At 38.5% G+C, this 26872-nt stretch overlaps 1 protein-coding gene across 7 annotated transcripts in view; it reads right to left on the bottom strand.

Moving 5' to 3' along the window:
• The window catches only part of LOC127547583 (zinc finger protein 260-like), a 203983-nt gene that overhangs the window by 49892 nt on the left and 127219 nt on the right, over positions 1-26872 (bottom strand). For 2 of the 7 annotated variants that reach the window (XR_007950204.1, XR_007950202.1), the window contains exon 4: positions 66-9405. The exons of 4 other annotated variants lie outside the window; for them this stretch is intronic. The gene's annotated coding sequence lies outside the window, so the exon portion shown is untranslated. Of the gene's footprint in view, positions 1-65; positions 9406-11384; positions 11481-12379; positions 12507-23594; positions 23682-26872 lie in introns of all 7 variants that reach the window. One more of the 7 variants, XR_007950203.1, reaches the window with a different exon arrangement.

Consider the following 26872-nt stretch of genomic DNA (forward strand, 5'->3'; position numbering starts at 1 on the left):
CAGTTTGTACATGGGGAAACTAAGGCCAAAAAGGCAAAATGGCTATTCAGGTGCCTTTTTCTTACTGAAATCCATTATCGCCTTTGCTCCATTCAGAAAGTCACCACCTTTTGTCAGGTGTTCCTCTTTTGCTCACAATTGGACTCTTGCCATTGTTATTTGATCAGTTTCTATGCACCAGCTCTCTCCCCACTTCAGCCAATGCTGCACTCAGCTGTTAAATGGATCATTGGAGAGTACAGGTTATAAGATATTACCCCCCTGCTCAAGAAAATCCTGTCACTCTCTGTTACCTCCAGAACCTAATATAGAAAATCCTCTGATTGACCTTGATAGCCAATCCTAATTTGACTATGTTCTCCCTCTCCAATTTCTTTAAATTTTACTTCTTCCCAAGTGCCCCATGAGCTAGTGACAATGTCCCTCTGCCTGTATCTCATCATGAGGCTTCTGATGCTCTGGCCTTTTCTCTTACTATCCTATGGGACTGGAATGCCCTTTCTCACTTTCCCTTGCTTCCTATTTCCTCAGAAATAAACATGAAGGGAAAACTCCAGTTTTATTTACTTGCTAATATCACCTCCCAGTTGATCTTTACTGTTTTGCACATGCTGTATTATTGGAGACAGTAGGGTCTGTGATAGGTATCTGTGTGTGTTCTAAGTTTTTTTATCTTGAACTGAAATAATAAAAGAAGAGCATTTCCATACCTGAAGCAGAATACAGAAAGTGGATTCTCTGCAAAACTATCCATCTTCACTTCACACAGCTTGCAAAAGAAGCATGAATAATTCTGCCCCCTTTTTTGGGGTCAACTCTATTCTTCCTTCTGTTCTTTTTTTGGAGGGGAGTGTTTTTACAAAACAATTCAATGATGTTCTATTTTTTTTCTTAAAATTATGATTGCTTGTCTTATTCCTGAATTAAAATTTGAGAAATAAAAAAAAATTGCCATAACATAATTAAATAGCATAAATCTGTTGAGGGGTGAGATACCCTAACAGCAATGGCGGTCCCAGGCTGGTGTCACAGGTCTTGTGAAAGAATTTGCAGTCTGCAAGTGAGGTTTTTGGCAAAATGGGTTTATTTTCACTGAACAGCTCTCTCAATGGGCCACTTCCTGATTAGGAAGATAGTGAAGTTTGGGATACAGAGTCTTGATTTTTTTTTTTTTAACTTTTTATGGTTTGGTGCTTGGGTTCATTAGAGGCTAATTTCCAAATCAATAAGAGTGATGATTATTTCCCAGACCAGTGATTTCCAGATCAATTGGGGGTGGGAATTTCCTGTGGGAGCTTGGTAGGAGAGTGGGGATGCTCCCAGAGACTGGGAGGGATTGAGATTTAGGGTTTTTGCAACCCATGCCCATCCCCCAAAACATCAGGGGGACACAGAATCCTATTATATCATCCCCCCTTCAAGCTGTTACCCCCAAATTCATTTGAGGCAAAGGGAAGAAGATCTCATTTTCTGGAGCTACTTCAAGCTGACCAAAGTTGTAGAGCTGTCCCTAAGCTAAATGCGGGTTCAGGCTGGGAGGGGAAGTGTGAGATCTGAAGATGGCAGCAGCAGCAACATCTAGGGGATGTTGAGTGTCCCAGTCACTTGTTCCATGATCTTCAGACTGAGTGAGTAGCTGGAAGTTCATAGCTTGGAGCCTGGAGGAAATAAATCTCAGGAGCAGATTAAAAGTGGGGTGCCATCTAGGGTGGAGATGGTGATGTTTGGGAATGGGGCCTTTGCAAATAATGCATCCCATCTGTGGGGTGCCCTGAGGATGTTGAAGGCCCACTCAACAATCCTGAACGCCCCCACTGCCCACGGAGCCCCAGCTGAAAGGCTAAGAAGGAGTTAACTGCTGTCAGGGGCCATAGAAAGACATCAAGAAAATGCTAGGAGCAAAATTATCATCCTTGGAGTGAAAGGAAGGACATTATAGTGAGAGGAAGGACAACTTTCTCCAGAGCAGGGGTTCCAGTTAATGAATGTGTCAAACAAGACCAGAAGCAACTTGGAACTTCTGCAAGGGAACATACGCGTGAAGTCTATTTGCCAATCTCCCCTAGGCGTGTGCCCCTTCTCTGAAAAGGCTTCAGGAGAGGGGGAGTTTAACAATTCCTCCAGAATTTACTTGGGCACAAATTGGGCAGTACAGGCAGACATGTCTGATCACTTTTCTCAGCTTGTGACCAGTGAAAATGCATTTCACAATGGATTGAAGAGCATTTCTCCCCAGGTGTGTAGCCTAATGAAGATCAAAAAGAAGTTTCCAGTGACTTGCCTCTGAGATCAAAAGATGTCTTGAGGGTGTTTGAAACCAGCCAGAAGGAGAAAGGATGTTCTTCGTTTCCTCTGCAAAGCTTGTCCCTGTGCGCTACATGAAGGGGTGTAAGAATCAGGGAGCTGGGGGATTAAAGGTGCCACAGTCAGGGGTGAGTGGGCAGCAGCTTCAGCAGCTGAATCTCCAAACCTCTTCCCCTTGGCCTGAAGCAAATCTCCCTTCCTGTGTCCTTCACCAAATATGACTGAAACCTCCCTGGGTTTGCCGACAGCTTGTAGTAGCTGTAGAATTTCTCCTGCATATTTAATAGGAGAGTTCTTTGCTGTCAAAAGTCCCCTTTCTTTCTTTACAGCGCCATGAGCACGAAAAATATGAAAAGCGCATTTAGAGTCAGTGTAGATGTTCCCTCTCATTCCCTTCCCCAGTTCCAAAGCTCTGCTCAGGGCAATGAGTTCTGGGCAAAAGTCCAAGGGGCAGTGGCTCAGCTTTCAGGGTGCCATTGAGGGTCACCACAGAATATCCAGCCTTTTTTTCCCCATTTTTAAGAAAACTCGACCCATCTGTAAAGCATTCACCATCTGGGTTGTCAAGAGGAATGTCCCTCAAGATGAACTGCTTGGATTAGACAGAATGTAAAGCTTCCTCACTTCCGAATGCTGTCTCCCGACCGAGTGCTGTCAAGGAGCAGGGTGTCGGAGTTAAGGTGTGACACTACCGGAGAGTCAGGTTCAGAGTATCTAGCAGGAGAGCCTGGGAGCATCCCACTAGTAGCCACTGATGCTCTCTGGCTTCTAGAATGCTCCGAACCCAGTGGAGGGTGAAAACACCCAAAGGCTGCCCTGGGGTGACTTTTGAGGCTTGTTCAATTAGAGTGGTAGCAGCCACTGCTCTAAGGCAAGAGGGCCATCCTAGGGAAACTGAATCCAGTTTCTTTAAGAAGTAGGCCACTGGCTGGGATCAGGTTAAGACTCCAGGGGCTGGCCCCACTTTTCATCTACATACAGAGTGAAAGGCTTTTTGGAAGTAGGTAGGGCCAGAAGTCAGTTTGGCTTTTAGGGTCTTAAAAGCCTCAGTGCTGACCTGGGCCCCATTCAAAGGGAAGGTTGTCAGGACCTTGAATGGGGGTTAGGTTATGGCCCAAATATTTGACAGCCTGGCAGGCAATGTGGATAAGGAGATGCTGTAGCCCCTCAAGGCCAGAAAATTAAGAGTTTTTACAGCACCATCTAAGGAAGCCTCTCAGGTGGGGCTCGAGATCAAAATATCATCTATATAGTGGATGAGACTGCTGTTAAAGCACTCTGAATCCCTTAAATCTTTAGCCAATGCTAAAAGTTTGTGCTCAAGAATTTCTCAATCAGGGGTTGCAATTCTTCCCCAGCCTTTGCCTTTCTTGGGTTTTGATGTTTATGGGGGATACACTGGGATCCACCAACCTGACTAAGGCTGGGGTGGCGAGTGGCTCACCCAGGATTCCTTGGTCCCAGACAGAGGAATCTATTTTTTCCCAGAATTCAGAGGGAATTTGGGAGAACTTTGAAAGAAGCACCAAGGGATAGCCTGGCGGTCCGAGAAGAGAAAATTGGGTCCCCAATTTCACCATTAAATCACGACTCAATAAGGGAGGAGGATAGAATAATAAGAGCGTTTAAATAACAAGTCACCAAACTGGTAAGGCAGAGGGGAAGTCTCAAAAGACTTCTTATTTCTCTTCAATTCCCATTCTATGGCGGGGGGAAGGACTAGACTGCTGAAGCAAGACAGAGAGGCCACCATAGCAAAAAGAAATTCAGTGGTCTCACCGCCCACATCTGAGAATACCCAGGGTTCCAATGTTGATGTCATGGTAGAGCAAGAGGGATCCTGGTCAAACCCCAAACTCCTGCTGGAGGGCAGGGGGCAGGTTGTCCCCTGCAGGCAGTCCCTCCTCCAGTACCCCTCCTGGTTGCTCTTGGGGCAGGGACTGGGGGGGGGGAACCTCAGAAGTTTCCCTTTTAAGGACATTTGAGAGCCTGGTGGCCCTGTCCATTACACCTGAAGCACAAACTCTATGGTTCCCAGATTCAGCAGCAGCTAAAATTTGGTACTGTTCTCCATTTCTCCTTTTAACTTTGTGGTCTTCCTGCTCTGCTGCTGTTGAGTCCCTTTTATTAAAGACTCCTTCTAACAGCTGAATCTGGGAAGTTTGGGGACCCAAGCTGATTTCTGTGGCTTCCTCTGTACATCGAGAGCAGATTAATATTAACATCTCCCCAAGAAAGATCAAATTGGAGGGCAATCTCTTTGGGACACAGACCCAGTAGAAACACTACTAGGTCAAAGGGTATATATAGTTTGATAGCCCTTTGGGCACAATTCCATATTGCTCTCCAGAATGGTTGGATCAGTTCACAACTCCACCAACAAGGTATTAGTGTCCCCGTTTCCCCAAATCCCAAATCATCATTTTCTTTTCCTGTCATCTTAGCCAATCAGAAAAGTGAGTAGTTGTACCTCAGTTATGTTAATTTGCATTTCTCTGATCAATGATTTAGAGCACTGTTTCACATGACTAGAAACGATTTCAATTTCTTTATCTGAGAACTGCCTGTTCATATCCTTTGACCATTTATCAACTGGAGAATAGCTTTAATTCTCATGAACTTGTAACTCCATTATTTAAAGATTTGCAGGTTCTGATGAGACATTTGTTTCTTCTCTCCCCATTACAATATTAGCATTACCTGTCTCTTTGCTCAAATAAAGTGGACTTTTTAAAGTCCTGTGGATTCCTGGTTCTATACTTCAAATTTCTTACTCAAAATGCTCAAGATCCTTTAAGATCAACATTGTAACCATAGGATTATGTCCAATTTTTCACAAAAATTGGTTGAAGGATCAGGTCTTTTGCTTTTTGGCATACTGTATTCTAATATCTCTGGTTTCTAGTAGAAGCTGCAAGGCCTTGTGCAAATTTGACTGGTTCCTTGGTCTTTGATTTACATCCTTCTGGATGCTTCCAAGAGATTTCTTTGATATGGATATGCTGAATTTGGGCTGACAACCCGTTTTTTCTGAGGGTCTTTGAAGATGATTGGTGGGTTCTTTTTGTTTTTACTCTGCTTTCTGGTGCTCAAAAGATCTGAAGTTTTCATTTTTTATTTCATAACATCTAAGATTCGAATTTGCTGGGACCTTAACCAGGAGATTTGTACTACTCAAGGGCTTTATTGGGCACTGTGTAATTTGTCTGACTTGGAACATAGACCCTTGAAGGCAACTGTTGAGTGGACCCTCTGAGGAATGAATGCCTTTCAAGCACTGTGGAGTATCCTATGTGGAAGCAAGAAGGCCATTCTGTCTGGACATGGAGCTCACAAAGAAAAATAATGACCAACAAGCCTGGGGAGCGGGGTTGGTTCAACATTCTTTATGGGCCAAGCAGAAGAGTTTGTATCTGATTTCACAGTATCTAGACAGGATGAATCCCTTTAGGCGACATCATATGGGAACTGGCTCAAGGAAGCTGGGATCCAGAAAATCAGAGGAGACTAGGATGGTCCTTGAAGGTCTATCATGTAAAGGAAGAAATCACCATTGTTCTGCTTATTTCCAGAAGGAAGAATCAGGAGTCCCAGAACAAAGTGGTAGGAATGAAAAGGAAGACTCTGACTTCATGTAAGGAATAATATCTTGTAAAATCTGAGTTCTCCAGAAATATAAGTTGCTCAAATTGCTCTTCCCCCTACACATCTTTGGAGTAGCTAATTGTTACAATGGATAGAGCACTAGCTTTGAAATCATCTTCATGAGTTCAAATCTAACTCAGATATTAAGTATCTGTGTGATCTTAGGGAAATCACTTAAACCAGCTTGCCTCAGGTTTCTCAATTTTAAATAAGCTGGAGAAAATATGGCTATTATTTTTGCAAAGAAAACTCCAAATAATGTCATTAACAGTCAGAAATGAATAAACAAAAATACAAGTGGTGACCACTTATAAGTTATGTTGTAAATGGGATATATGCTGAAATCCTTTTTTAGGGAGAAGGGGCACAAATCAAGAAATAAGAAATATTTAATATTGTTACTACTTCATGGTTTATAGTAATGTTTATCAAAATGTGCTTTCCTTCCTTATCTCTTTTAATAAGATCTATTTTTATCTTTGCTTCATCTGAGATCAGAAGTGCTACCCCAGCTTTTTTCATTTCAGCTGAATAATAATAAATTGTGTTCTAGTCTTTTACCTTTAATCTGCAAGTATTTCTCTATCAGATGTGTTTGTTGTAAACAACATATTGTAGGTTCCTGCTTTTTAAGCACTCTATTTGCTTGCATTTTATGGGAGAATTCAACCCATTCACATTCCCAGTTAGTATTACCAGCTTTTTATTTCCCTTCATCCTATTTTCTCCCCAGTATGTACTTTGGCTCTCCTCTTCCACTTGTCCTTTAGTCTATTTTTTTTTTAACCCACCTACTACTTTATCTCCTATCACACCTCTCCCTTCCCCTAGTATTTTTTTTAACCCACTCTACCCCCTACCTTTTCTTCTGTCAACTCTTCCCCCCTTCTCTTACCTGTTCTCCTAGTATTTCTGCTCCCTTTTATATTCTGCTTCTCCTTTTTCTTTTCTTTTCTCCTCCTAATTCTTTAGAGGATTAGATAAATTTCTATACCTAACTGAATGATTAAATGATTCCCTCTGAGAACCAAACTGATGAGATCAAGCTTCAGACAAGCTCATCTCCCTCTCTTCTTTCCCCCAATTGTAATAGGTCTTTTGTACCTCTTCATTTGATCTAGTTGTCCCATTGTACCCCACCTTTGCTCTTTTTCCAGTACAGATCTTTTTCCACACTTTAATGTCTTTTTCTTTGATGTCATCACATCAGAGTCCATTGACAAACACACCCTCAGTCCATATGCTGCCCCTTTTGTAAGTCCCAGTGACAGATAACAGTTCTCAAGAGGAACAAGTATTGTTTTCCCATCTAGAGATATAAATGGCTTAATCTTTAAATAATATACATTTACACCTTGTTTACCTTTCTATGCTTCTCTTGATTCCTGTGATTACAGATTAAATTTTCTGTTTAGTTCTGCTTTTTTCAATAGAAATGATTGAAAGTCCCCTTCACTGAAGCTCCATCACCTCTTTTCAAAGAAGATGCTCAGTCCATCTGGGTAGTTAATTTTTGATTGTAACCCCAGGTCCTTTGCCTTCTGGAATATGATATTCCAGAACCTCTGATCCCATAGACACTGCTAAATCCTGGATAACTGCCTACTCTGTTACTGCTGCTGGAACTCATAAAGCTATTTTCATGTAAAATAAATAGCACTGAAAAAAATTCCTGTTCAGTATGGGTTCTACTGGATTTATTAAGTTTTCCTGATCATTGAAAGCTTTCTCACTTTCTTTACATTTAGATTTCTCTCCAGTAGGAATTAATCTGATGTTTCTTAAGTTTGCGAAGTGCAAGAAAGTTTTCTTAATTTTATTACACTGGAAGTTTGGGTTTTGATTACAGTCTGCTTCAACATGAGTACATTCAAAGGATCTTCCTCCAGTATGAATTAATGGCTTTTAAAGTTTCTCTATCATTTAAAAGTTTTTCCATATTCCTTGGATTTTTAGCATTTCTCTTCAATATTAATTCTTACACAAATTAAGGTTTCCCATATATTTGAAGGCTTTTCCACATTCATTACATTTATGGTTTCACTTTTGTATGAGTTTTCTTATGTCTATTCAGATGTCCCTTATAGTTGAAGGTTTTTCCACATTCATTACAATTGTGAGGTCTCTCCCCAGTATGAATAATCTTATGTCTATTAAGGCTTCCTTTCTCCCTGAAGGCTTTTCCGCATTCATTACATTCAAAGGGTTTCTCTCCAGTATGAATTCTCTTATGTGAAATAAGGCCTCCTCTCTGTCTGAAGAATTTTCCACATACATTACATTCATAGGGCTTATGCCCAGTATGAATTGCCATATGTAGACCAAGGCTTTCCTTACAAGTGAAGTCTTTTCCACATTCATTACATTTATAGGGCTTCTGCCCAGTATGAATTAGTTCATGTAGATTAAGGCTTCTCTTACTCGTGAAAGCTTTCTCACATTTTTTACATTTAAATGGTTTCTCTCCAGTATGAGTTCTCTCATGCCTTTTAAGGCGATCATTCCTCATAAAGACTTTTCCACACACATTACATTTATGGGGTGTCACTCCAGCATGCATTTTCTTATGTGAAGAAAAGATTCCTTTAAATCTGAAGGCTTTTCCACATTCATTACATTTATAAGGCTTCTCACCAGAATGAACTGCCTGATGCATATCTAGATATGCCTTGTCTCTGAAGGCTTTTCCACATTCATTACATATATAGGATTTCCGCCCAGTATGGATTCTCTCATGTCCTTTAAGGCCTGGCTTATCCTGAAAAGCTTTTTCACACTCATTACGTTGATGTGGTTTCTCTCCTGTATGAACTCTCTCATGTATACAAAGGCTTGTCTTCCCGAGGAAGGCTTTTCCACATTCATTACATTCATAGGGATTCTCTTTAGTAGGAATTCTCTTATGTTGGCAAACATATCTCCTCTGACTAAATGTTTTCCCACCTGTATTACATTGTTTTATATGCTTTTCCTCCAGATTTTTCTGATGAACAGCAAGGGGTGAATTGTAGCTGGAAGCCTTACCACATTCACCAAATTTATGAGCTTTCATTCCAGCCTGAATTCCTCCATGTACCCTAAGGCTTGAATTGATGTCGAAGGTTTTGCTGCATTCATCAATTCTATGAGGTTTTCCTTGACAGCACACTCTATAGTAATCATTAAGTTCTGAATGGTGACAATAAAATTTCTTATATTTATTAAACTTACAAAGGTTCTTCTCCATGGAAATTTTGCTAGATGAAGTTTTGCTGCAAGTAATTATTGGCTTCATGGACTGTCTTTCCAGGTTGTTTATCTGACTTTCTAATCCAGTGTCATAATTCCAAGTTTCTTCCAATTTAGTATCCCAGAAATCATCCTTGATAAGTTTCTCTCTGGATATCTCTCTGGTAGGAATACATTGTTTTGGAGTTGACTCCTTGGTTTCATATTTTCTTTCCTCAACAGGGGAATCTAAAAGTATCACAAAAAAGCATCAGTACCCAATGCTCAATATTGTGGGGAAAAGAAAACTATTTTATGTTCAATTCTATTCAGTCATCTTTAATAGGAAGAGGAGTCACTGATATGGGCAAAGTAGAAAAAACATGATCAAGAGGGAGATAAAGTCTAAAAATAGGTGAGGGTAAAGTAATAGGGCTGTTCATGATGCCAAAAACATTAAAATTTTCAGAGAGAAAAACAAGAATTCTAAAACCATAGATGATTATATTTGAAGTGGTTCTCTGGTAACACTGAAGAAGAGATAGTGACTGAAGCTGTGACTTTATGAAGAAAATATCTTGACCAAAATAGGTTTCCACCTTCTATGAAAGTTATAGCTTGAGAGTTGCCTAGAACATTGAACAGTGAGATATGACCGCCATACTACACAGAGCCTCCAGTCAAGAAGACTCATCTTCCTGAAAAGACACTTTCTAGCTGAGAAACCCAGGTCAAGGCACTTAATCTTGTTGGCCTCAGTTTCCCCATCTGTCACACGAGCTGGAGAAGGAAGTGGTAGACCATTACAGGATCTCCACCAAGAAAACCCCGAACAGGGTCACAAAATGTTGGATAAAACTCAAGACCTCAATAGAAATGGAGCATTGAGAGGTGAAGTGAATAGTCCAATGTCATACTGAGAAAGTGTTAGAGGCAGGTTCTGACCCCAGGTCGGCTAACTAGGAAGCTGGTGCTCTTTATACTTAGTAACACATCAGACCCTTAGAGGGTGCTTTCATGTCCTACATTTCCTCAATTTGTTGAAATAAAAGCCAAAGTGTGAGTCCCAGTTGTGATACTTATGAGGTCACCATGGGCAAGTTAAGATGATGCCTTTCCCCAGGCCTTATTCTAAACTGAGAATGATACAAACACCATACCAAACATAGCAAAACACTCCTAAATCTGCTCCTATTATATTAGTTATAGTTATTATTAAAGTCAGTAATGACTTAAAAACACTTTTCCATGAATCAGTGAAATGCTGATAGCACCAATTCAAGGTGAGAAAGGGAAAGGAGGAAGAGCATAGAAGATGTAGATGACATCGTTATAGGATCTGTCCCTGAAAAGAATGAGATGAATTGGAAGGAAGATAAAATAGGCAAGAATTAGCGCAATGGTCGGATTTTTTAAAATAGAGGTCAGACTTAATTATACCTGAAAGTTCTTTTCCCTTATCTCTCACAAAGGACTCATTAAAGAGAAAAAATAATCTAAAGATTTAAGAATAGAAAATATTTATGGAAATAAAGGATAGGTTAACATATATTTTAACACATTTAACATGCATTGGACTACCTGCCATGTGAGGGGAAGGAGGGGAAAATTTGAAAAATTACCCATGCATAAATTTTGTAAATTAAAAGCTATAATAAGAAAATTTAAAAATTAAAAAAAAAAAAGGAAATAAAATATAGGACCCAGCATATGGGTAGAAGGCTAAGCATCAAGAAGAATTACAGTTGTTTCTGAGACTAAAGAGAAATACAAGGGCAGATTTAGTAGAAAATCATTTCTTGATATGGAAAGTGAGGTTACAGGAGGAGGGCAGGATGGACAACCACAGCTCCTCTCCTCAGGCCTATGGACCTTGAAAGAGAGCTTCAGGCCCAACATTTCCAAGGTAACTCACTCTAATGACCCAGTCAAGCTCCTGCTGGCAATGAGACTCTGCCTAGATTTTTGGGTCAGGGGTTTTCAGCTGCGTCTGACCTTTGTAAACCCTTCTGAGGGATTTCTTGGCAGAGATTCACATCTCAGATGAGTTTGCCATTTCCTTCTCAACATTATGTCACAGATGAGACCCACAGGGTTAAGGGATCTGTCCAGGATCTAACTACTGGGAAGTGTCTGAGGTCAGACTGGAACCCAGAACCCTGAGGCTCCTTCAGTCCAGGGCTGGCTCTCGGGGGACTGCACCCCCTGCCCGCTTAGTTATTACTCACCCTCAGAAATGCATCTGGGGTCTTCTTCCCTTGATAGCCAGGGACCTTCATGTCTCTCCAGCATAGAAATCACAGTTGGTTTAGTTACTGGAAGCCCTGCTCAAGGAGAAATAAATGGGAAATGCTGAGAACACAGAGATACCTCAGAACTCATTCTGGCCTCTCTCTAAGGAAAAGGGGCAGGTCTAGAAATGCCAGGGAAGAAGTAGCAATGACCGTTAAAGGAAGTTTCCCTCAGCAAATGGGAGGGAAGGGACAGAGCCTTTGGTACAGACACAGGACAGATGGGGTCATGTTCACCCATTCCTAGTCTGCTGGGAGAAGTCTTTCCTTCTCTGCCCTGGGGCTCTATGGAGAACCTGAAGCCTGGCTGAGCAGAGAGTGTGAAAGGAGAGCCTGCAGGGCTGCAGAATGAAGCTGCTGATTTCCAGCTGGACAAAGAAGGACTTTTTTGTGTGGGAAGTGCAAGGGAAGCAACTCAAAAACTGCGCAAAGGTCTGAGGGCATCTCTATGTGAAAGGTATTTGTGTGACTCTCCCTCCCTGTCCAGCAAACTCAAATTCAGCCAAGTTCCTCAGCCCCCCATGGCCATGGGCAGTTGGAATCACTGACCTTGCATTGGCTCACACTTGCCATCTCTGCAGGTCACCATGGGATGCTCTCCCAACTCTGCCCTGACCTGCTCTTTGTTTTTCAACTCTTGAAACCCTAGTTTCCTTCACAGCTTAGCTGAGGATCAGTGATCTCTGGAATAAAGCTTTTTCTTTTCCTTCTATCTGCTCTTGCTATCCCCTTGGAAAAGATTTGTTTTGTATTAATACTTGTATTAACAAATATTTACAAATTCAGGATCTCTCTCTCTGGATAGTACAGAAGCTCCATGAGGGCAGGGCCTGTCTAATTTTTACCTTTCTCCTCCTAGTGACTATCATAGTTCTGGTACTCACTTGGAGAAAAATAAATGCTGTAAGAATGACTCAAAAAAATTACCTTACCAAGAGAGACAAAGTTCTCATAGTTCTCTAGCATCACGTCCCTGTACATGATTTTTTGGCCAGGATCCAAATAGCTCCATTCCTCTTGGGTGAATTCCACAGCAACATCTTGGAATGTCAGTAATTTCTGAAACATGACAGAATCATAACTTGAAAGATGAAAGACACTTTAGAAACCACCTACTAACATGGGGTCAGAACAAAAAAAGGGAATCATTTGGATCTCAAAATATAGCCAAAAAGTGAAATAAATTTTATTTTTTCAAATCCCCCTTTTCTTTTTTCTTTTTTAAATAATAATTTTTTATTCTTCAACATGCACGCAAAGAAATTTTTCAACATTCACTCTTGCAAAACCTTGTGTTCCAAATTTTCTTCCTTCCTCTTTCCTCCCCTAATTGTTAATAGCAAGCAATCCAATATAGATTAAACATGTGCAATTCTTCTAAATATATTTCTACCTTTAACATGCTTTGCAAGAAAAATCAGATCACAAGGGGGAAAAAAACGAGAAAGAAAAAAAAACAAACAAGCAAACAACCACTCACAGAAAAAGGTGAAAGTACTATGCTTTGATCCACATTCAATCCCTATAATCCTCTCTCCAGGTACAGATGGGTCCCTTCATCACACATCGACTAGAACTCCCTTGAATCATCTCACTGTTTTTTTTTTTTTCTCCAAAATTCTAAGTTTATTTGGAGGACAACACAAGTTAGAACTCATTTTTTTTTAATATTTTATTTTATTTTATAATAACTTTATATTGACAGAATCCATGCCAGGGTAATTTTTTTACAACATTATCCCTTGCGCTCGCTTCTGTTCCGATTTTTCCCCTCCCTCCCTCTATCCCCTCCCCTAGATGGCAAGCAGTCCTATATATGTTAGATATGTTGCAGTATATCCTAGATACAATATATGTTTGCAGAACCGAACAGTTCTCTTGTTGCACAGGGAGAATTGGATTTAGAAGGTAAAAATAATCCGGGAAGAAAAACAAAAATGCAAATAGTTCACATTCATTTCCCAGTGTTCTTTCTTTGGGTGTAGCTGCTTCTCTCCGTCATTTATCAATTGAAACTGAGTTAGGTCTCTTTGTCAAAGAAATCCACTTCCATCAGAATACATCCTCATACAATATCGTTGTCGAAGTATATAATGATCTCCTGGTTCTGCTCATTTCACTTAGCATCAGTTCATGTAAGTCTCGCCAGTCCTCTCTGTATTCATCCTGCTGGTCATTCCTTACAGAACAATAATATTCCATAACATTCATATACCACAATTTACCCAGCCATTTTCCAATTGATGGGCATCCATTCAATTTCCAGTTACTAGCCACTACAAACAGGGCTGCCACAAACATTTGGCACATACAGGTCCCTTTCCTTTCTTTAGTATTTCTTTGGGATATAAGCCCAATAGAAACACTGCTGGATCAAAGGGTATGCACAATTTGATAACTTTTTGGACATAATTCCAGATTGCTCTCCAGAATGGTTGGATTCGTTCACAACTCCACCAACAATGCATCAGTGTCCCAGTTTTCCCGCATCCCCTCCAACATTCATCATTATTTTTTCCTGTCATCTTGGCCAATCTGACAGGGAATCACCTTACTGTTGAAAAGAGCCAAATCCATCACAGTTGATCATCACATAATCTTCTTAGTGCTGTCCACAATGCTCCCTTGGTTTATGTAAGTTAATGTAATTCTTTCCAGGCTTTTCAGAAATCAACATGCTTATCACATCACACTGACCAATAATATTCCATTACACTCACAGCACAATTATTTTAGTCATTCATTTTCTAGTTCTTTGCAATTATAAAAAGGGCTGCTACACACATTTCTGTACATGTGGTTTATTTTCCATTCTATTGTGATCTCTTTGGGATATGGACTTAGGAGGGACACTGCTGGATCAAAGAGTATGATCAATTTTATAGCCTTTGGGCAAAGTTACAAATGGTTGGATTCATTCACAGCTCCACCAACAATATATCAGTGTTCCAGGTTTCTCACAACCACTCCAATATTAATCATTAATTTCCTCTCATCTGCGCCAATCAGAGATGTATTCATCCCTAAATTATTTATTTAGTGCTATACCAATCAGACTCCCAAGAAAATATTTTAATGATCTAGAAAAAATAACAAAATTCATATGGAAGAACAAAAGGTTGAGAATCTCAAGAGAATTAATGGGAAAAAAAAAATCAAATGCAGATGGCCTAGCTGTACCTGATCTAAAACTATATTATAAAGCAGCATTTACCAAAAACATTGGTATTGGCTAAGAAATAGATTGGTTGATCAGTGGAATAAATTAGGTTCACAAGACAAAATAGTCAACTATAGCAATCTAGTATTTGACAAACCCAGAGATCCTAACTTTTGGGATAAGAATTCATTTTTTGACAAAAACTGCTGGGAAAACTGGAAATTAGTTTGGCAGAAATTGGACTTGGAAGGGAAGCAACTTACTGGGAAAACATTTTCACAGTTAAAAGTTCTGATAAAGGTCTCATTTCCAAAATACAGAACTGACTCTAATTTATAAGAAATCAAGCCATTCTCCAATTGATAGATGGTCAAAGGATATGAACAGACAATTTTCAGTTGATGAAATAGAAACTATTTCCACTCATATGAAAGAGTGTTCCAAATCACTATTGATCAGAGAAATGCAAAATAAGACAACTCTGAGATACCACTACACACCTGTCAGATTGGCTAAGATGACAGGAAAAAATAATGACGAATGTTGGAGGGGATGCAGGAAAACTGGGACACTGATGCATTGTTGGTGGAATTGTGAACGAATCCAACCATTCTGGAGAGTAGTCTGGAATTATGCCCAAAACATTATCAAACTGTGCATACCCTTTGATCCAGCAGTGCTACTACTGGGCTTATACCCCAAAGAGATACTAAAGAAGGGAAAGGGACCGGTATGTGCCAAAATGTTTATGGCAGCCCTGTTTGAAGTGGCTAGATACTGGAAAATGAATGGATGCCCATCAATTGGAGAATGGTTGGGTAAATTGTGGTATATGAATGTTATGGAATATTATTGTTCTGTAAGAAATGACCAGCAGGATGAATACAGAGAGGCTTGGCGAGACTTACATGAACTGATGCTAAGTGAAATGAGCAGAACCAGGAGATCATTATATACTTCAACAATGATACTGTATTTGGATGTATTATGATGGAAGTGGATTTCTTCGACAAAGAGAAGATCTAATTCAGCTTCAATTGATCAATGATGGACAGAAGCAGCAATACCCAAAGAAAGAACTACTGGGAAATGAATGTAAACTATTTGCATTTTTATTTTTCTTCCTGGGTTATTTAAACCTTCTGAATCCAATTCTTCCTGTGCAACAAGGAACACACATATATTGTATCTAGGATATACTGTGACATTTAACATATATAGCACTGCTTGCTATCTGAGGGAGGAAGTGGAGAGAGGGAGGGGAAAAGTCAGAACAGAAGTGAGTGCAAGGGATAATGCTGTAAAAAATTACCCACGCATGGGTTCTGTCAATAAAAAGTTACAATTATTAAAAAAAAATTAAAAAAAAAAAAGAGATGTATCTCAGAGTTGGTTTAAACTGCATTTCTCTAATCAATAATAATTTGGAGCATTTTTCAATATGACTAGAAATGGCTTTTTCATTTCTTCATCTGAAAATTGTCTGTTCAAATCCTGTGACCATGTATCAATTGGAAAATTACTTGTATTCTTATAAATTTGAATCAATTGAATGAAATATATTTTAGGAATGAGGCTTTTTTCAGAAACGTTAGATGTAAAATATTTTCCCCACTTTACTGCTTCCCTTCTAATTTTGGTTGCAGGAATTTTATTTGTACAGAACCTTTTTAAATTTAACACAATCAGAATTATCCAATATATATTTCATAGTGTTCTCTAGTTCTTCTTTGGACATATAGTCCTTCCTTCTCCACAGATCTGGGAGGTGGACTATCCCTTATTCTCCTAAGATGTTTAAAGTATCACCCTTTATGTCTAAATCACGAACCCATTTTAATCTTATCTTGGTATAAGGTACTCAGTGTTGGTCAATGCCTAGTTTCTTGGACTCTATACTAGGTCTCCATCATAGTGGCTAAGACCACTATCAAATATCCATAGGATATTTAGGATCAGAGCATCACCGGGTTATTTCCATTGCTATCTATCAAACAATCTTGAATGATTTTGATGTATGTAACCCTCCTTGTAAAAGGAGTTATAATAAATATACTATTCCACTGAATGAAAACTGGTGGGATGCAATAAGTACAGTGGAATTTAATGTTTTCCCTATTTTTTTTTTAAATTTTATTTTATTTAATAATAACTTTGTATTGACAGAATCCATGCCAGGATAATTTTTACACGACATTATCCCTTGCAATCACTTATATTTCATTTTTTCCCCTCCCTTCCTCCTCCCCCCCCCCCCAGGATGGCAAGCAGTCTTATATATGTTAAATATGTTGCAGTATATCCTAGATACAATACATATTTGCAGAACCGAACAGTTCTCTTGTTGCACAGGGAGAATTGGATTCAGAAGGTAAAAATAACTCGGGAAGAAAATCAAAAATGCAAATAGTTCACATTCATTTCCCAGTATTGTTTTCCCTATTTTTCAGTTAAATGTGAAAGAGGAAAGGTGTCCCTTTGTCAAATAATGACAGTGTAAGTCTACTTATTTCCTACAAATACCCAGATTGAAGACTCTTTCAATTTATAAGGAGATGATTCTCATAAAGATCTTGTAATGACAGGAGAGGAAGAATACAGAGCAGTAGACACTGATGTTTTTTCAGTCACATTTTAAAAATAATATTAAGGCATAATTTTTTTCCCATGCCTATGGTACACTCTTTTTTTTATCCTTATCAAGCTTTAAAAACCCTTACACTTTGTTTTCCTGAACAAAATGCGTAGTTATAAACTTGGCCCAAGATAGCTATTTTTTCCATCTTTATCATATTTAGTGCTATTTGCACTACCCCATTTTGAGGTTAGAGTGTGGCAGTTCCAACTGCCTGATGGGGAAACATAAGTGATATAACAATTTTCAGAAATCTTTTCAATTTTTCTTTTATACTTGACTTCCAATTTTCATCCAAAAAATGTACTTCTTAGGACTACTGCTTAATTGTATATTTTATCAAGCCCTCTTTAAAATGGTTTGGCTTTCCATGCCTTTTTTTTTTTTTTTTTGACTAAAGAAATGATGCTTCTCATGACTATCATCCTTTTTTGTAAGATTTTATAAATGAGCATATATTATAATTTGGTATTACTTTTGGCTATCATCATTCTCTGCTATATAAGTTAGATATTCACTGTATTATATGAAAAGCAATAATCAGTCCATATGTTTAGCACGTATTAGATTACTTGAGATGTAGGGGAGGAAGTGGGGGAAGGAAGGGAAAAAATTTAGAACACAAGATTTTGTATGGGTGAATGTTGAAAATTATCATGTATATACATTGAAAATAAAACGTTTTAATTAAAAGAAAAAAAGAAAAGCAATAATTAGATATCAACAAATGCAAAAGAACTAAGGAAATGATTTGGAAGAAACAGGATGGCTAAAAGGTGCAATTGTAGGATTCCAGGAAACTCACAGAAACTTATAAAGACAAAAAGATATTCAAAGGAGAAAGGCCAGAGGGAATGAACATAATTCACACAAGAGGAAATATAACTGGTAACTAAATACTCTAAAACTTTTTGCAACCACTAATTAGGAAAAAAAAGAAAAACTTGTAAGAGGCATTATCATTTACTCCTTCAGGAATCAAAAATAAAAGTGAGGAAACACAAGAAGTAGGTACAGACATATGCTTCTGGTGGTATGCAAAAGTTTTATTGAGAAATTGGACAAGACCTCTGACTTTTCATGGCCCAGGAGTTCACAAATAAGGACTATCCAATCTCTATCTAATCATTGTGCTGTGCAAGGGACACCAAAATAATGTTCAGTTCCAGTAGCTAGTTTCCCACAATCTCTTTTCCCCTATTAACACAAGAGAAGACCATCTTTGCTTTTTCTCTTAGGGTTTAGTTACAAGAAAAAAATAATAATAAAAAATAAACAAGAAAAAGGCAAATGATTTCCAAGGCTTCCAAGAATAAGGAGAATCACTGAGATGAGTCCAGTGAGAACTAAAGCTTGGTCCTTTGAGAGAAGACATTGAGTAAATTTGATTGTTGAGAGCTGAGGTAAAAGAGAAACAGGAAATAAAGGAAGGGTGTGATTGAGCTCTGAACTCGCCTATGAATAGTCAGAAAGATTAGCTCTCAGATTTGAGTTCAAGGAATGAGGGAAAAGAGAAAGATGAAAGCCCAAGGTGCAACATCAAAAGATTTGTGGATTAGTGCCAAGAGGAAACAAAGCTACTCCCACTTTTCTCCCACTAGAATAGAAGGTCCTGGAGGATAGGGACTGTCTTGTGCCTCTTTTTGTATCCTTAGTGCTTAGCACCTCTGGTGCACAGTAGATTACTTCAAATTATTTACAGATTTGAAAGCTATAGTAGAGAAAGTGATACACTGTCAGGAAAGAGAGCTCAATCCTTCATATTCTCTAGAGTGATATCCAAAGTTTTCTCATAAGAATTCAAGGACTTCTACAGTTTAACACCATCTCTTTTATAAGACTCCTAGATAAAGGTAACCATTGAATAATGGATAGAGAACTAACTTCAGTTACAAAGATTCCAGTTCAAGACCTTCCTTGATACATCATGTACCCTGGGTGTACTATTTAACCTCTCAGTACTTGAGTAAAAAAAAAAAAAAAAAAAAAAAGACAAGGCTCCATGGAGCAATTCTGATCTTCCTAGCAAGGGATGATTTCACCCAAGTGGATAAAAACTCGATCTAGTTCATTAAAAAAAAAAAAAAAAATCCTCACCACTCCTCCCAAGAGCCTTTTACTCCAGCCAGTCTTCTTGAAAGTTCCTCTAAAGGAAGGGCATATTAACTTTGGGAAGGGATAGTCCATTCATGCTTCTTTTGGCTTTGTCTTGAGAGAAACAATTTGAGCTTTTCCCAACTGAGCTGCCCAGCATTCTAGCTCTGTTGCAGAGGGCACAAGTCTGGGGCTGGTCATTTCACTGGAATGCCAAGTGTGCACTCGGCAAAACAGTTTTATGGAGAACTCACACATGGCAACATGTGCTCATGAGGTGGTTGGTGAGGCAAGGGTGCGCTCAATGGATCTTGAAAGAACTTCAGAACTGAGTGTTTGACAAGGGAGACACTGGCCCAGGACCGCCCAGCACGGCGTGCCCTCGCAGAAGGCCCGTGCTCCCCCAGGGAAGCAGAGCTGAATTCACTCAGAAGAAACATGAGATGTGCTCAGGGGGAGAAGCTCCCTCCAAAGGGTCCTCAGGACGACTTGTGTCTGACCCGTGGCCGAGCATTCCAGCTCCTAGTGGTCTGGTCGTTCACAGTCCGACACTTGTAACTCGGCTCTGTCACAGGGATGTCATGGGGTATCTTCAAGATTTTCACAGGAGAATTCCCAAAGGCTTTAGACATCTAATAATTATTTTGAATAAACTTTCTCTTTTCAAAGCTGGATCCTGCTACTGTTTTTCTAAATCTGTAAAGAAGTAGCGGTGATTTTTGTGAATGTATTTGATGTTCTGTTTCATGACTGAAGTTACAAATGTCTTTCTTTTCTGTGCTGATTCTCTGGGGTTTTCTATAGAAATTAGCACATTGTCTACAAGTAGAAAAAATGTTTTTTTCCTTTGCCAATGTCTTTGTAACTTATCTTTCTTCCCTTATTCCTATTGTTAGTATTTATAGAACTATGTTGAAGAATGGTATGGAGAAAAGAATATCCTTACTTTATCCTCATACTTATAGGGAAAGTTTTCTGGTATTTTGCTAATACACATAACAAAGTTCATATTTTTAGATAAGTCCTTTTGACTGCATTAAAGAGGGGCTTTTCTGGTGCTACCCTTTCTAGATGTTTATAAATATAAGTAAGTACAGCTTACTATCAAAGATGTTTATTAATGGGTTCTTACTGTTTTTGCTAGTTATGTAATTGTTTTGAAGGTAATGAAAAGACAAAACTTAATGCATCAAATATTGTTGATAAAAGCTTGGTATCTCAGATATATAGTGAATGGGAAGAAATATATCAGGCCAAGAAGCAGTCCACAACATATAGTGAGGATAAAAGATGAAAATGTAAAATTTTTTTCCAAATATAAGGGCACCTGTCAGATTCGCTAAGATGACAGGAAGAGATAATGATGAATGTTGGAGGGGCCTAGGGAAAACTGGGACATTGATACATTGTTGGTGGAGTTGTGAACAGATCCAACCATTCTGGAGAGCAATTTGGAACTATGCCCAAAGACTTATCAAACTGTGCATACCCTTTGATCCAGCAGTATTACTACTGGGCTTATATCCCAAAGAGATTTTAAAGGAGGGTAAGGGACCTACATGTGCAAAAATGTTTGTGGCAGCCCTTTTTGTAGTGGCAAGAAACTGGAAACTGAGTGGATGCCCATCAGTTGGAGAATGGCTGAATAAATTATGGTATATGAATGTTACAGAATATTATTGTTCTGTAAGCAGGATAATTTCAGAAAGGCCTGGAAAGACTTACATGAACTGATGCTGAGTGAAATGAACAGAACCAGGAGATCATTATACATGGCAATAGCAAGACTATATGAAGATCAATTCTGATGGACATGGCTCTCTTCAACAATGAGAGGATTCAAACCAGTTCTAATTGTTCAGTGATGAAGTGAGCCACCTATATCCAGAGAGAGGACTGTGGGAACTGAATGTGGACCACAACATAGCATTTTCATGCTTTTTGTTTGCATTTTGTTTTCCTTCTCAGGTTTTTTTTTCTTTCTAGATCTGATTTTTCTTGTGCAGCAAGACAGCTGTATAAATATGTATACATATATTGGATTTAACATATATTTTAACATATTTAACATGTATTGGACTACTTGCCCTGTAAGAGTGGAGGAGGGGGAAATGGGGGAAAAATTTCAAACACAAAGTTTTGCAAGGGTCAATGTTGAAAAATTACGCATGCATATGTCTGTAAATAAAAAGCTTTAATTAAAATATACACATATGTGTGTGTGTGTAATTGCAATTTTAAATATTCAGTAAACTTATTTTTGAGTTCCAAATTTCCTCCTTCCCTCTCTCTTCACTGAGGAGGAAAGCAGTTTTATATAGGTTATACATATGTAGTCATGAAAAACATAGTCCCCTGAGGAGTCATGATTAAACATTTTTCATATGGGAAAACACTGATGGCCAACAGCCATATTAAAAAAAATGTTTCACAGTGCTAAAGATAGATTTCAAATGAAAACAACAATTAAATTTTGCTCCATATCCAACAACCTGGCAAAGATAATTTTAAAATGCCAAAGTTAAAGGGCCTAGGAGAAAGTAAACACAAAAATATACTACTGCCAAAGCTGCAAATTGTTGTAGCCATTCTGGAAAATAAATTAGAAACTGAGAGGATGCCCATCAATTGGGGAATGGTTGAATAAGTTGTAGTACATGACTGTCATGGAATACTACTGAGCTCTGAGAAATGAAGAGCAAGATGATTTCAGAGAAACCTAGAAAACTCACATGAATTGTGAAAAGTGAAGTGAGCAGAGCCAGAACACTGTACACAGCAGCAGCAGCACAGTATGATGATTGATGATGCTCTTCTTAGCAATACAATGTTTTTTGTTGTTGTTGTTGTTTTTTGTTTTTTTAATCTTATAATAACTTTTTATTGACAGAATCCATGCCAGGTTAATTTTTTTACAACATTATCCCTTGCACTCGCTTCTGTTCCAATTTTTCCCCTCCCTCCCTTTATCCCCTCCCCTAGATGGCAAGCAGTCCTATATATGTTACATATGTTGCAGTATATCCTAGATACAATATATGTTTGCAGAACCAAACAGTTCTCTTGTTGCACAGGGAGAATTGAATTCAGAAGGTAAAAATAACCCGGGAAGAAGAACAAAAATGCAAATAGTTCACATTCATTTCCCAGTATTCTTTCTTTGGATGTAGCAGCTTCTGTCCATTATTTATCAATTGAAACTGAGTTAGGTCTCTTTGTCAAAGAAATCCACTTCCATCAGAATACATCCTCATACAATATCGTTGTTGAAGTGTATAATAATCTCCTGGTTCTGTTCATTTCACTTAGCATCAATTCATGTAAGTCTTGCCAGTCCTCTCTGTATTCATCCTGCTGGTCATTTCTTACAGAATAATAATATTCCATAACATTCATATACCACAATTTACCCAGCCATTCTCCAATTGATGGGCATCTATTCAATTTCCAGTTTCTAGCCACTACAAACAGGGCTGCCACAAACATTTTGGCACATACAGGTCCCTTTCCCTTCTTTAGTATTTCTTTGGGATATAAGCCCAATAGAAACACTGCTGGATCAAAGGATATGCACAATTTGATAACTTTTTGGGCATAATTCCAGATTTAGCAATACAATATTAATGAAAAATGCTATCTCCATGGAAAGAATGGTGTATGAATGCAGGCCAAAACCACTATTTTTCACTTGTTTCTGGCCTCTTCTTTCCTTCCTTGTATGAGTTTTCTTCCAAAAAATGACTAATAGTATATTCTTTACATGACTAAACATGTATAACATATGTATGCATCTCTCTATTTCAGACTGCTTAGTATATCTTGAGGCAGGAAGGCAGGGAGAGAGGTGAAAAATGTGAAACTCAAAACTTAAAAACCAACAATTGTTAAAAATTATTTTCCCAGATGAGTGGGAAAAAATTAAATTAAATTAAATAAAAAAAGAAAGAACTACTATGAAGGCAGAAACAAGAAGACTTGGACAAAGAATGGATAATGTGCTGAAGGGAGGTGGGGATGATTCCAAGATCGTGAACAAAAGTGATTGGAAGAATGATAGTGCTCTGTCAAGAAACAGAAAGTCTGGAAGAATGCCACGTGGGGAATTGTGGGGGAAGATGAGCTTTCTTTTGGAGATATTTCACTTGGAATGCGTCCAGTAGGGGGACTGTGATACAAGAAGGATACTGGGAGACAAGTTAGGCTGGGCAAGATTTGTCCCTCTCTCCTTATTCCCACCTTGACATGGCTGTATTCTTACCTTTTTCTTGAATGCCATGATCCTCCAAAATCAATCCTTTTTTCAGTGTTTTCTTTGAGACTCTGACCTTTCCCAAGTCTGGTCTCCCTAGAAAGATGGCAGAGTTACCACAGAATACATTTTTGCTTCCCAGAACTGACTTGGTACTGGTATCAACAGTCACTACCAGAACAAGATTTCAGAATGTGCAGATTTTACCAAAAGATGCAGGGACACCCCATATCAGCCTCAGAAACCTCACATTCAAAGCTAAACACCAGGACACACAAATGCCCACTTTTCTAAATACTAAATAGGATAGAATCATTATCATAATTGAAGACAACATGTATGGAATAGAGAGAAAGATAAGGTGAAGAACTTACAGGAATGTATGAATTCTTTTTCTGTATTTTATTTTCATTATTTCTGTGTTTCCCCTATGACCGGTATAATATGTGCAGGCTCATATTTACTTGAGCCTTAGCAAGCTAGAAACATATTTACTTAACCTGAGCTGATGACATTTATTAGTATTTGACATTTATCGATATTTAATCTATCAACTGGACCACTATCTGCTTGATTAAGCCTGAAGGCCTGATTTTCTGTTTCCTAGAAATCAGGTGATTTCAGGGAAACAGAAACCTTCCATTCCAATCTCTCCAAATAGCAACAACCAATTAGATGCCTCCCCCTCCCCTTCTCAATGCTCTCTTGATGTAATTTCTTGTATAAAAACTATGTATCTTTACTACTTCTTTAGCCCTCCCACCGAGAGCTTTCTCTTTCTTATCTCGGGATGGGACAGGGTTTTCAATAACCAACTTTTCTGCCTTCTACTGAGTGATTTCTGAGTAGTCACTTTGGGTAAGGGTCTTCTACAAGCCTCACAAACATAAAAATAATAAATACTAAATACAAATACTTTGGTGTCTAAAAGAACTGATTATCTAAGGAAGAGGTCAGTAAATATTTTAGTTATACTGAGATATGTAGTTATATATACTCATACATAACAAACAAATACAACTGAGAAATAGAAAAGAGAGAGAAGAGTAATTAAACAATGAGAAAAGAGAAAGAAAAGTACAAGAAAAAGCAGAAAAAGAAAACAAAGAGAAACGTAAAAATTCATGAAAAACTGGCTCCAAATCCTATCTCAATAGGATCTGGCATTTAACCAGCTCTGTGAGCGTGGCCAAGTCACATTGCTTTTCCAGGCTGACGAAATAAGAGGGCTGGACCTGAAGAAAGTTCTATGTTCTTTTACTGGGCAAGTAGGTGGCACAATACAAATAGCAACAGGCCTGGAAGCAGGAAGATATGAGTTTAAATCCAGCCCCAGATAATTAACAGCTAGATGACCCTGAGCAAGTCAATCAATTCTTTTAGGCTCAGGTTCCTCATCTAAAAATGAGCTGGAAAAGACTCCACCATCTTTGCTAAGAAAGACTCAGAAGAAGCTTGATACAAGTGACAGAACTCCACAACAAAGCTCCTCTCCAGATCTCAAAGTATTCTAGGATCAAAAAGAGATTAATAGGGAAATAGGTATCCACAGACACATCTATACATTTTTTCAAACTTACCACCATTTCATTGGTTGGGAAGGTTCAGCCCTCTCCAGGTGTAGATTGTCATTTCTCTATGACCTGGGACAAAACCTCAGAATTCTTTTCATCAAAACTTCAACTTAGCCAGGCCAGACCTTGAAGGGCGTTAACTGGAGATTACCCCAGAAACCTCTCCAGGTGGATAGAACTTTTCCATTATCCATTTGTATCCTTTCCAAGAACAAAAGTTCTCTTTCCTCCTTATAGATGGACCCATTTGGTCAGCTGAATCCTGCCAGACTGCCAAGGCTCCCTGATATAGACAATTGAGGACCAGCTGTATGTAAGTTTAGAAAGGACCATCACCTGGCTAACTCCTTTTATGTTCAGCATCATAATGCACAAAGAATGTACGGTCCTGGACAAGTCACTGTACCTCTATGTTTCAGTTTCTCCAACTGTTACTTGAGGGTAATCATAACTCCTAGCTCTTCCCCTTTAGTTTATCTGAAAAATAAATATAACAATGGCATCTATTTCTCCTGGTTGTTGTGAGGATTAAGTGAGATAATACTCTAAAAAGTACTTAGCACAGTGCCTGCCTCATAGTAAGCACTTTACATGTATTTATTTCCTTCCCTCTTAACTCATCTGAAAAATGGGGAGATGAATAATAGCATCTACTTGTCAGGGCTGTTGTGAGAATTAAATGAGATAACCATGTCAACTGCTTTACAAAACATTTAAGGACTTTAAAAATATATATACTTAAAATTAAATACAATATCAAAAAGAAAATAAATGGGAAAAGAAAGAAAATAGAAAAGTATTTGTCACATGCCCAGAAGAACATAGGGAGGATTCAAAAAATATAACAATAAATTTCCATTTCAAAAAAGCATGTTTAATAATAGTAGGCATTGTCCCTGCAGTACAATTTTTACTTTATTCTTTTTTCTCCTTTCATCCTATCCCCTTCCTCCAAGCAGCTACACACATATTTATGTTTAGACATCCATCCATACATATAAGTACACACACACACATCTATCTCACTTACACACACCTACATGCATACATAAACACATAAGCCCACCTGTACATCTCCCCACATGTGTTTATATACAGACTCACATACATTTACAAGTATATACACATATATAACGTATCCAGATCCCAAAAATACATGTATCTATGTACAAATATGTGTACCCACACACATATATGAGACACCTATCCGTACTCCCCTCATACATACATCTATAAACAGACTTTTATACATCTACGAGCATACACACACATATATTTACATCAAATGCACACACACACATCTACATGCACTTCTTGAGGCAGGAGGTTCCCTAAGACCGTGTTCCAGGCAGGGGGAAAGAATAGGAAAAGAATTCGCAAACTCGGTCTTTAAGTTAAGGCGCAAAGATTTATTATCACGCCAACTGAAGCTGCTCAAGTTTCGAGGAAATTTATCAAAGAGCCAGAATCAAGAAGATAATTTTATAGCAAAGAAGTCACTGATGTACCAATTTTATGGCTTAGAGGTACAACTGAGGAGTGTAGGAGTGGGGCAGTTCCCAAGAATTAATTGAAACCACTGGGCTCACAGACCAACAGATGGTTCTCTCACAGGCAACACAGTTTGTGACACTGCAGAGACCAGTTGGTTGGCCCTAGAGTTTCTCAGGAACTGCTACATTCTCATACACAAAAACACACATATATATAAAC

Source organism: Antechinus flavipes, chromosome 2 (genome assembly GCF_016432865.1).
Source record: "Antechinus flavipes isolate AdamAnt ecotype Samford, QLD, Australia chromosome 2, AdamAnt_v2, whole genome shotgun sequence".
Classification (NCBI taxonomy): domain Eukaryota; kingdom Metazoa; phylum Chordata; class Mammalia; order Dasyuromorphia; family Dasyuridae; genus Antechinus; species Antechinus flavipes.